Here is a 12060-nt window from a genome sequence, read left to right on the forward strand (position 1 = left end):
ATGTGAAACTTAAACCTACTGCTACTATTAGATCTTATGCTCTGCCAAGATTAAAGATTTTTCAATGTGCCCATCTCAAGTTACCCTTTAGATTGCCACCCAGAACTGATCATATTATTTAGTTTATGACTCCGTTTTAATAATGGCTAGGAAACAATAACAGGCAGAGGTCGTGCATGACTTCACTTAACGATAAACTCATGTGTGTAAGTATTACCTGTGCTAGGTTTTATTCCCCCTATTTGTGGAATGTGCAAAAAAGGAAAGCTTCTGCTTTCTGAAAGGGGAAAATCAACATCCACAAATCAACACAAGAGAAAACAGTTTCAAATACACGTGTTCCATTCTGCTGGTGGCAGAAGTACAAGTCGCCCAACAGAGTCACAAGCCATTTGTGGTACATTAGGCAATGCAAGAAAAAGAATCCGAAACACTGAACTCCAGGCACACCGAATCAATTTGGGTTATGGTTTTTTTATAATAATAAAAAATCAATAACACCTACTTCTCAGTAAATGTGTTTAGGACTGAAGCACCAGTGTACCAAACCTCTAACAGCAGCGAAAGATTTAAAACAAACAAAGCAATAACCACCTAATACTAAGCACAATGGACAATGATTTCCAAAACAGAGGTTTGTTATTTTGTATGTTTTCCAGTATTGTGAGGGGCTAGGAATGCTTGAGGGAGCTCTCTGCCTAGGTCTATTTATCAGTTTCCATCATGGATGGCCTTGGAACAAAAGCATTATTATTTTAATAGAATATGCATTTTCATTTTCATTCTATTTTTAAATGCTTTGACTGTTTTCTAGTGCTAGTATGTGCTTGGTTTTTTAAAACACAGCTGTTCTAAGTATGGAACCTAAATAAGAAAGAGAGGACAACACAGAACCTTTACTGTGGAGGTTTAGCCTAGGTCTAAGGATCTAGGAGGTGTAGGATCTACTAAAATATTATGAGCTTCTCTTTCACCGCCAACAGTCACTAAGGGCTGCAACTGAACAGAGGCTATGTGTGTGACTTCTTGACCCAACGAGGTTTATGGTAGTGGACTGTGCTTAAGAGTTCTCCTTCCTTCCACCATAACTAGCAGCCAACTGATTCTATCACAGAATCAAAGAATTGTAGAGTCAGTCCAACCTCCAGCAATCTCAACTAAATCATACATAACAGATGGCTATTCAACCTTTGCTTAAAAACATCCCATCCACCACCTCCCATGGGAATCCATGCCACTGCCAAACAGCTCTTACCATCTGCTGGGTTTTATAAGACTTGGCAAATTCTCTGTCACATTGTGAATCTTTGCCCCTAAGGACAGCACGCCTTCCAGGACATCCTGTCTCTGTCCCCATCAGTAGTATAATTGCTATAATCTTGGTCCAATACCCACTGGAACAGGCATAGGCAAACTCCGCCCCTCCAGATGTTTGGGACTACAATTCCCATCATCCCTAGCTAACAGGACCAGAGGTCAGGGATGATGGGAATTGTAGTCCAAACATCTGGAGGGACGGAGTTTGCCTATACCTCCACTAGAATGCTGAAAACAAAGTTTAAAACTAGGTACTCTTTCCATAAAAGACGACACTGCATACTTGAGGCAAGTTTTCAGTGCCGCAAAATTTAAGTCTTCCTCGTTTAATTCTTCCATGACAAAAGAAAGCATATACCCTTGTCTCTGCCCCAGGGCACACTCTTTTAGCACTCAAAGTTTAGAACTAGAAATACAGATCCTCTTAGCTTTAAATGGTGAGGGATTTTGTAGCTCAGATAGCCCAGTTTATATGAAATGTAAGGTGTAATGTGGCTAGCATCAAGTCTCACCTTCTATTATTCCCTCAACCACTTAGATCGCAAACATTTTTTGTAGGTGAATTGAATACAAAACGCCATGCAATGCAGAGCTGAGTAGCATTTGGGCAACAGTTTTCATAGATGCATACCCATGTCTCCTTTGCAGTTTGATAGAAAGCTATTTGAGAAACTGGTAATCTGGATAATTCCAGTACTGGAAGGGTTGCTGTAGAATGCACTCTCACACACTTAAATGGAAACAAACAAACAAACAAACAAACAAACCAGTTTCTTGATAAATTCTGCCTGAGGGAGGCTTGACAGAATATGGATTTTATGGCACAGCAGAGTTTTGGCCATATTATGTATGTACTACTACCTGGAAAGAAAAGAATTATTTTTACTTATATCCAGTGCTGGGAGGTTTCAGAAAGCAGATATTCTACTCCATCTGAAGTCGGTCTTTGGATTCCGAGGGCTCCCTCTCTCGCCTTTTTTTGCACCTAAATTGGAATGTTAAGATGCTTTTGTCTCTACGGAAATTATAAAGCCCTGGCAGTAATTTCAAAGAACAAAACTGGCATTGGCTTGGCTCAGGTTCCAGAAATGGAGTGCGAGACCAATAGTAATGACAACATACTAAGAATTAAAAGTGCTTACAAGAACCATTTTGTTCAGGAATGCACCATAGCAACAGAAGATAGGTTCAAGATGTTCCCAAGTAGCCTAAATCATATACAGATGTACATACATTACATATAGTCAAAATGAATTAAGGCGAAAAACTAACACAAGGAAAGATATGGTATATAAAAAAAAAATCCAAGCATGCAGTAGTATTTCCCATACCTTGCAGTGGCACCTGTTGCTTTGTTGCTTTCCACGATAAGAAATCCGGAAGGTCAAAGAAGTACCCTGCTTTTCCCCAGCACGACTCTTTCAAATTCTAGAAATTTTTTAAAGGGACAAATATAAAAATGCAGTTTTAGTCTATTGTAACTTCATAACAAATGTAAATTATAAACAATTATCCAAGACAAGAGTAAGACCTCACCCATCGCTACACGAAGTAATCAACATGTGCTTGAGACACACATATACTGTACTGAAAGAACTTGGGTAGCTCATGTCTTGTTCATGTCTTCTTTTCCAACATGTGGTGCTAAAAGATTGTAAGGGGGCGGAGTTACAGAGAGCAGCCCCCCATCATAAAGTCCAGCTCCTCAAGCAGTCAGAGCCCCAGCAGCGGGTCCAGTGAAGGGCAGGAGGAAGTGGGCAGGTCGGTCCAGGGCTCCGGCAGCATCCAAGAGCCGCGACTGCAGCCTAGAGCTCCTATACAGGAAATGGCCAGCGGAGGAGCATCGGACAGGAGCCCTTTTTCCCCAATGCCTGATTTGAGGCGTGCCAGCTCCCGTAGGAGCAAGGGGTGGCGCTTTGGGGTCCCCAAACTACTTTGCTGGGCGCGTAGCCGGAAAGCGCCATTGTGAGATTCTGATGAAGACTGAACAGTCATGTTTCTCTTATCTCTTGCACTGTAAATAAGTATGCACCAATAAAAGTCTTAAAGACACGACGGTGTGGAGCGTCGTTACTCGAGGGTAGCCACCAGCATCCCTGACAATGATGTTTTCACAAATCGTATTTGCAACCACCACAGGATAAATATAAATCATGTACAGTACTACTGTGTGTGTGTCATTCCCATGCACTCTGTGATAACCACCACAGGAATGGCACTCAGAAGAGCCATACTTGCCCAAAGATATGAACTTAAGAGGTGCCTAGGGGCTTTCAAGTTGCCTTTCATCATCCTGATATCACACAGGAGAAAACTTGGTTTGGTTATGGTTTCATTTGGGAGCTTTTGTGCAGAAGGGAAAATCCCAGCAACCAACCAACCACAGCATTATCATCAACTGAATTGAAACACCTAGTCATCTACTGGATAAAGAGGATGGCCGAGGGAATAAGTAAGAGAATAAGACGATCAAGAATATAAAAAGGATTGGGAAACGTCTGTAAAGTATTTTAAAAATCAGTATAAACAGGTGAGCCGATTGGCAGGACTTGAATAAATTCAGCAGTATAAGAGGAAGTAAGAGAAATTTATTAAGAAGAGTAGAACTTGGCAACTTAGAATATGTGGAAGAGAAGGAAAAGAAAGGACACCAGAGAAGGAGAAGACGGGCAGTCCTTAGGTGTCTTGTGTTGTGTCCCTGTTTGGTTGTGGTTGTGGTTTTGTTTTCCTTTTTTCCTTTTAACTTTTACTTATTCTTTTGGAACTGTATGTAAAAAGCGCAAACATTATTATTTTAAAAAAGAGGGTGGCCGAGGGTCCCCGTCCCCCACTTTTTTGGAAAGCAGTAGTATTTTCACTATGAAAGTGCAATGCTACAGTTCTTTGAATTTAGCTGTACACACAGTAATACTTGACATTTGATATTTCCACCCTATGTATTTTTATTGTCTCTAAAATGTAAGCTTTTACTCTTAAAAATTGCAAAAGCATCATGCATTCCCAGTATAACAGAAGCCATAATGTAGTATTAGCAGTATGAAATATTGAATTCATATCAATAAGCAACAAAACAATAAAAACATCTTTAAAACAATTCCAATACAGGTACATTCCCATATGTAACTATAATTCTTTCAGGAGTCGAAATGGCAGTAGGGGAAGTCTACATGAACAGAGATGAGACGAGACACAATTCTAGGTAAGAGCTTTGGAACATTTTTGGGCAGCTTATCCTAGTTTCTGCTAACGAAGGCCAAGTAGACCAGAGCCGCCATATCACTCAAGGCTGTGCCTAACGACAGCAAGTGGGACAGGACTGAGGAGCAATTCTCTTGTAATTTAGGGTCAAAAGGAACAGACTTTTGGTGAATATTAATCATGTAACCCTAAACAAACCCAGCTATTCAGTAGAGAGAAAAATAAGAAGTCACGGGATATTAATTTCACTACTGTGCATCTCCAAAAGCCACAAAAATATGACCCTTAAAGAGCATCTAAATGATTCATTGTTGTCATGAAAGTGATTTGTCATCACTGACTAGCGCAGACAAAGTACATCAGGCTCTGCAATATGCTTCCACACTAGGACAATGGTCTCCATGCATTCAGTGCTAATTATAATTCACTCTTCCATTTGTGCTACACCCACACAGTTAACAAGTATACCAAAATCCCGTGGGAAGGCCTCTTTTTTTAAAAAAACAAAAGTGTTTAATGCTCCGATTCATATCATGCCACTCACTCTTCAGAGCCGCAGGCAAAGAAATTTTGTTTAGCTACCCTGCCTCCCACCCCCAGGATGCAACTCTTTGTCCTCGGTCGCTTTGCCAGATTCCACCCACTTCACTCCTCTTGCTAAAGCAGTGGTCAACCCCAATGACGTTAAACAGCTGGAAATACTACCACAGCAGAGCACCATAAATTACTCTCTGCTTGGCTGTTTAATAGCCAATCCCTCTCCCCAGGAAACTCTGGGAATTGTAGCTCTGTGAGGGGAATAGGGGTCTCCTAACAATTCTCAGGTCCCTTAACAGACTACAATTGCTAGCAGTTACTGGGAGATATCAGGTATTCTGAGAACTACCCATCAGGAACCTTTGCAGCCTCCATCCTAGGGGTGTGGTGTTATTGCTCATCTGGAGGCCACATGACCAATTTGAAAGTTGGATCATGGGTCAAAAGGAAACCCACACACGGGTAAGCCTGGCTCTCAACACATGTGCAAATGAATAGCAATGATAAATCGCAGTAGAACAGTTACCACTAAAACCAATGGGTGAACCAGTTTAATTCTGTCCCTTCACATGCACCTGCCATGCTGGTTGCAGCATGGTGCAGCCATATTTATTTGCACGCTTTATCTTCGCCTGCATACAGCTCGCTTAGAGAGAGAGAAAAGTGGTGGGTGGGACTAAGATCCTAGTTACCACTAGATGTCATACATAATATACAGAAGTCCTAAGCAGGGAGGGGGAACCTGTGAATGTTGTTGAACTACAACTCCATCAGCCCCAGCCAGCACAGCCACTGGTGAGGACTGGAGCAATGGGAGCTGTAGGCCAGCAACATCTGGGAGGCGACAAATTCCCCATCTCTGATCTCAAGGCACTGGTGATGCAAAAGCAAGAGCCTGCCCACTGCAGAAACAGAACAGAAGAAAAGTCTGCACTCTTTCCGCAGGAGAGCACAGGAATTAGGCGAAGTTCTGTATCTGTATCCCCTTCTCAGTATTAATGCTTCTTGGAAAAATCTACCAGCTCAGGACATCTCTTGGCAGTTTCTGGGTGTACTTCCATAGACAAGATCTCTTCCTCACCATGCTATGGGAACAAGCTTGGAAGCACACCTGCAGCCAGAGACCTTAGGGGAAGTTTTCAACTGATCGCAATGAAATGTGTAAAAGACCTGAGGTTCCACATCCATAACAAGTCAGTTCAAGCCCACGGCCATTTCCAGTCTCCGACTATTTCCTCGACAGCATGGGCTGGGGGGGGGGGGGAGAGAGACTTCATGGACTATATGATACAGGAGTTATTTTAGAATTGCCATTGTTCATTCAGACCTTGGTCTGACAGCATTTTCAACTTTTAATCTAGCCAGCACATGGAGGCATGAATGAGCAATCCATTTACCAGATGTCAGGCGTATTTGAGGGTCATCACCAAGGGTGGATGGAAAAGGTGCAGTTGTTCTATACTGCAGAATGCTTATTCTCAAATGTTTGGATTCAGTGTTCTCTTTTTTTAGTGATTTGTGTACTCAAGATACTATTGTCTGGAAATATTCTTCTGGACATTTTCTTAACTGTTTTTGTCTTGGTTTAAAGACATGTGAGACACCAATTGAATACTTAAAGCTCTTTTTGAACTGAACAGATGATTAGTATTTTCTTCGATTTCTGGCCTTTCCCTTTCCCTATGTTTCTTACTTTCTTGATTCAGCTTTCTGCAGTTAGGGAAGATTTAATGTACTTAGGCCATGCCTGCAACATGTTTATCTTTCCTTTTATAACCTCCAAGAGAAAGAGTAATAACTAAAACAATTGCCAGGTTCCTATCTCTCCTGAACATTTTATACCAAAGGTATCTTCTAGGCATCTGAAATATTTTTCTAGCCCCTCTAATCTTAAAGGAAGTAGACCTTGTTTATTTCAATAAATCTGATGTTTGCTGTGCTTGCTTAAAACAGTGGTGAACTGGCTACTTTAGCAAGTATAAGAAAGTCACAGGCAAGGAACAAATCTTGCTTTCCCCTTTCTTCCCCTTCCACATAAGTGAAAACCCATTCCACTGGAAGCCAAGAGGGGGGAAATTATAGAGACTTCAGTACCCATTTACAATACCTGGCAATTGTTTCATGTTGAGACTACAGTGGTGCCTCGCTAGACAAAATTAATTCGTTCCACGGGTCTTTTCTTATAGCGAAAAATTCGTCTAGCGAATTCCATAGGAATGCACTGATTTTTTTCGACTTTTTTTTTGCCCATAGGAATGCATTAATTGAATTTCAATGCATTCCTATGGGAAACCGCGATTCGCTAGACAAATTTTTCGTAAAACGCATTCGTCTAGCGAGGCAAGCTCCGCTCGAAAAATCCTTTCGTTAAGCGGAAATTTCGTTACGCAGGGCATTCGTTAAGCGAGGCACCACTGTATTTCCAATCCCTCAGAGGATGGGGACAAGGAGAACCACTCGTTCCTCCCTCCTCATACTCTCAACTATCCAAAGAATGTTTTTGATAGAAGGAATTTCTAGCATCTATGTTTTGCTAGTCATTGTGGGTCAAAGGTAACAAGAGGGAATAAAAGAAACATGAAAAAAGCCGCTTGTAAATGAAGAAGTGAACATCATAAATATGCCAGACTCCTTCAAACAAGGAAGGGAGAGAAAGAGAACTGGAGTGATTACAAAGTAGTTGCCATTCGGTTATTAATTGCCAAGATATTATGCTCTGGCCTTCTGCCCTGTGAAATGAAGCATGTGCAAGGGACTATCCCATTCCTCTCCTTTAGTAAATGAAGTGTGAATGAAGCACGTTAGATCAATGGGGGAACTAATCTAATTCCCGAAACACACACCATAACTCAAGAACACCTCTCCGCAAACTAACCCTGCCCTGGTGTAAATGTTGAAGCACAACAGGTAGAGCATGAGACTCAATCTCAGGGTCATGAGTTTGAGCCCCACGTTGGGCAAAAGATTTCTGCATTGCAGGGGGTTGGACTAGATGGGGTGCCTTCCAATTCTATGATTCTATCTTTTGGAGATAACTGCTGGACACCATGATCATTACAGAAGGAAAGCATAAAAGATGCCTTTTTGGCACAATATGGCTCTCCAACTGGAATATATATATATATATATATATATATATATATATATATATATATATGTAATGAGTAATGAGCAGTGATTAATTTTTTAAAAAACACAGCAAGCTTTTCATAGATGATATGGCAGGCAGGAAAAGGGTGCTGAAGGCACATCATATGGGACAACATCCAACATTATCTTTGTGGCACAGAAGTCTCTGAAGTGCTGTTTCATGGTGGAAGGGGATAACCATCAGAAGCCCTGGTTCAATGGAGAACCATTCATAAAGCAATTCCTTCCCATGAGAGCATTATCCCAGAGTCTGAAGGAGTGGGTGGCGGATGAGTGAAAACACTACATTAAAGGAAAGGGCTGCAACTCAGCAGCAGAGTACCTGTTGTGCATGTAGAAGGTACCATTTTCAATTCCTGGCATCTCCAGGTAGGGCTGGATAAGGCTCCAATTTGAAACCTTGGAGAGTCACTGCCAGTCACCGTAGGCAATACTAAGATGAATAGCCCAATAGCCTGACTCAGCATGGCACCTTCCTTTGTACAAGTCAAGACCTATGATATTTTACTTGCTTTCTTCTTTGGAGTAGGAGGAGAATCTGCAGGGGAGAATCTATGAAAGGAGTTGGGCTGTGAGGTGGTGATTGACCCAGTGGGATGCAAGGTGGCGATTCCCCAGTGGACTTCATGACCAAGTGGTGATTTGAACCCATGCCTCCCCAGTCATGGTCCAACATCCTAAGCCACAGAAGGTTACAGGAAAATGTGGCCAGATCCAAGTGCATTTTACGCACATATTCTGCAAGTGTAAGCTAAAGCATGGCACTGTATCAAGAATCCTAAGAGGGCCATTTCAAATATCTGACACAGGAAACAATTCTAACTAGGCTACAGCATATAAACTATAAATTGCACACATACCAAAAATGGATTGTGGCTTCACAACACATAACACACATACAAAAGAATAGTATGTATTGGTCTACATAGTTAAGACTTTTCTGCCACACAGAAGTAATAATCAGATGCATAGAAAGTCACCACATTTGAAGCATTTCCCAGTGTGTTAGAAAAGTTGTTATATGTCTCCATTCTATATATCACTGCTATCTCTGTCCTTTACCTTTACCTTTATCCTTACATTAGTCAAACGTTACACACAATAAACTCATACCAGACTGAAATTATATTTTGAATATGAAATTTGGTTTTCAGGGAGGTATCAAGTATGCCATCCAAAATCCATCACTTGCTTTGCTAAATGAAAGACTGGCATGTTTGGGTTTTTTGTTTTACTTCTCTGTTGCACCAGGAGTCTAAAAGCGTCGTTTAAAGGACAGATCTGGTTACAAGCCAGATCTAATTGCTCATAAATGGGGAGCAGCCATTGTTTCTTTCCCCAAGAATTCTAGGTGTATAACTTGATATCTCTGTAGCACCTATATGGGACCTATGCAGTCAGCAATCTCCATCTTGGAACTGAGCCTACAAGCTGGCCACACGGATACAAACATCAGCCTAATTTTTGATATATATTTTTCATCCTTGCTTTCCTCACTCCTATAGTATCTTGCCTGCCTGATTAAAGCATTCTAGTAAACTCAAATGGTTGTCACACTTTTGTGACATTCTGATTGGTCCCAATAAAGCTATTGCTGAGCTGTGATTGATAAAAACAGCGCCGCCAAAAACAACAACAATAACAACCTTGACCGCAAAATCATTCACACTGGTGAGTTCAGTTGGGTTTACTTCCATATTTGTCTGGAGACAGGCAATGCAAAGGGAAGGAAGAATGAAGAAAGATGCTGCGTCATGCAAATAAAATTAAAGGAAAGTATTAGAGGAGAGGACTAATCTGGAACGGTAGAAAGCATGTGTGCAGATTTGGAAAACCAGAGAATAAAGCTTAGGGTGAGCCACTATAATATAAAATTCATCATGAAAACAAAAGGCATCATACGATGCACCCATCCTGTTCCCTAGAGTGAAAGGAGTCATCTTAATCCTCTCCATTTCTGAGTCATAGATGGAAGAAGTGGAAACTACAGTTAGGTCATCATATCACATTCTCCTTGATCTGGTTCCTCACTGCCAAGAAATGTAAGGTGTGAGAGCTAAGATGTATTTGAAACATAACTTGTTATCACCCAACTGCTGAAGAGATGGAGGTTCAAAGATTTTCCACTTACTGAACTGGCCTGGTGCATGCATAAGCTGTCCCTACAGACCACACCCTAGAAATTAGATTTTTTTTAAAATCACAGCTTCTCTGCCTATATGGGTTATAGGTCACACTCAGGTTTTATAAAAGACAGATTTGGGGGGGTGGGGAGTGGGGTGCAGCCTACGTTCAGACCAAAATGGTACCTTATTTCTCTTGAATACGGGAGGGAGGCATTTCTCAATGTTGTTATCTATCCCTAACTCATTCCAACCAAGGAACTCCTAGGCATTTTATTCTACAGCCAGAATGGCCCGTTTCACAGCATGGCACACTGAATACAATACTGCCAACTTTTCGTAACAAGCATGCTATTACAACCAAGTCATGTGCCTAGACACAAAACAATTACAGACTCCTAAAATGCACTCAGAATACATGGGGATGCACTTATTTTTCTCACGATTAAGTGGCTGGAATAAGCTTTTGGCATGAGGCGGGGGGCAGGCATGGGATCCCTCAGGCTCCAGAGCTATAGCGCCGATGTCAGAGGGTGGCACTGCATCACAACACAGCATCACTAATGGAAACCAAGGGAAACCCTACAATCTGAAGGCTTCTCCCTGTAGATTTTGAAGCACAAAAGCTCTTCTTAAAACTACCTTGTCCTAGAACTGACTAAATGCCAACGCTCCCTTCTCCCCTGTGATGGTGCTGTACAGCAACCACAAGAAAACTGATGCAACCCTATATGGCTTTTCTAGTAACAAAGGGTGAGGTAAGCAGATTTTCCTCAGCAACTCAGGCTGGAAAGATGCTGAGCAAGCCCTGGCAGAGTGTTTGTGCTGCCAACAGCAGGCACTGAGGTGAGGTGGACACTTCAACTCGAGTGCCGGATATGAGTCTTCAATTTTAATACAGGACAGCTGCAAAGAAAACCACTGCAGAGTGGGAAAGGGCAGTCATATAAATCTACCCTCCATCATAAGAAGTAGCTGGGATGGTGAAAGGAAACAAGCATGCTTTAAGACAGCTAAACAATATATGGCAAACATCTAGATATACAGGTGTCTATCAGACCTCTGCTGAGAGGCTTCTCACTGGATAGAAAGCGGCTATCAAGACTTGTTGTGCAGCTTGAAGAGTAGTAACTAGATTGTGGCACCAGTTTCCACGGACTAGATTCAACTTCAACAGATATATCAACTTATATCAACTGCAGGCCTCACTTGGCAGATACAGTATGTTATTAAAGTGTATGGGGGCCGGGAGGGTCTGTAAATGACAGAAGAAAACGACCAGAAAATGAATAGGGGGCAGCAGTAGTTTTGTCACATTTCAAATGTCACAAGACAGAGAAAGGACGTACTCACAGAAGCAAATGGGAATATCATTTAATGATTTGCAGCGGGAAGAGGGGATTAGACACTGGAGAGTTAAAAAAGAAGAAGAAACAAAAATCCACAAGGGAATGCAGAAAAAAGAGAGAAACACTCTACTTGCTCAGTTCTTAAGAGAAATGTTTTTAATTCTTAAAGGAAATGTTTTCAATAGTGAGCTGGGTGACATTTTATCCCCTTGAAAACTGGAGGCTTAGAGAGGAAATCACAGCCAGACACCATGCAGACAGACACTGTGTAAACTTCTTTGCACAGCCCTGCCAAACACATCTTGCTCTTAATATATGGTTCGTCCAAAAGTGCTCTCCTCTCACAAAGAAGGAAGAGAAATGGACTACAGAATATTTTTTTTTTA

General features: G+C 41.5%; 1 protein-coding gene across 8 annotated transcripts in view; it reads right to left on the bottom strand.

Annotated features, from left to right (window-relative positions):
* The window catches only part of FGGY (FGGY carbohydrate kinase domain containing), a 153444-nt gene that overhangs the window by 117638 nt on the left and 23746 nt on the right, over positions 1-12060 (bottom strand). For all 8 annotated transcript variants that reach the window (XM_088673966.1, XM_035124277.3, XM_035124273.3 and 5 more), the window contains one exon: positions 2649-2745. The gene's annotated coding sequence lies outside the window, so the exon portion shown is untranslated. The remainder of the gene's footprint in view (positions 1-2648; positions 2746-12060) is intronic.

Source organism: Zootoca vivipara, chromosome 7, assembly GCF_965207765.1.
Source record: "Zootoca vivipara chromosome 7, rZooViv2.hap1.1, whole genome shotgun sequence".
In the NCBI taxonomy this organism is placed as follows: domain Eukaryota; kingdom Metazoa; phylum Chordata; class Lepidosauria; order Squamata; family Lacertidae; genus Zootoca; species Zootoca vivipara.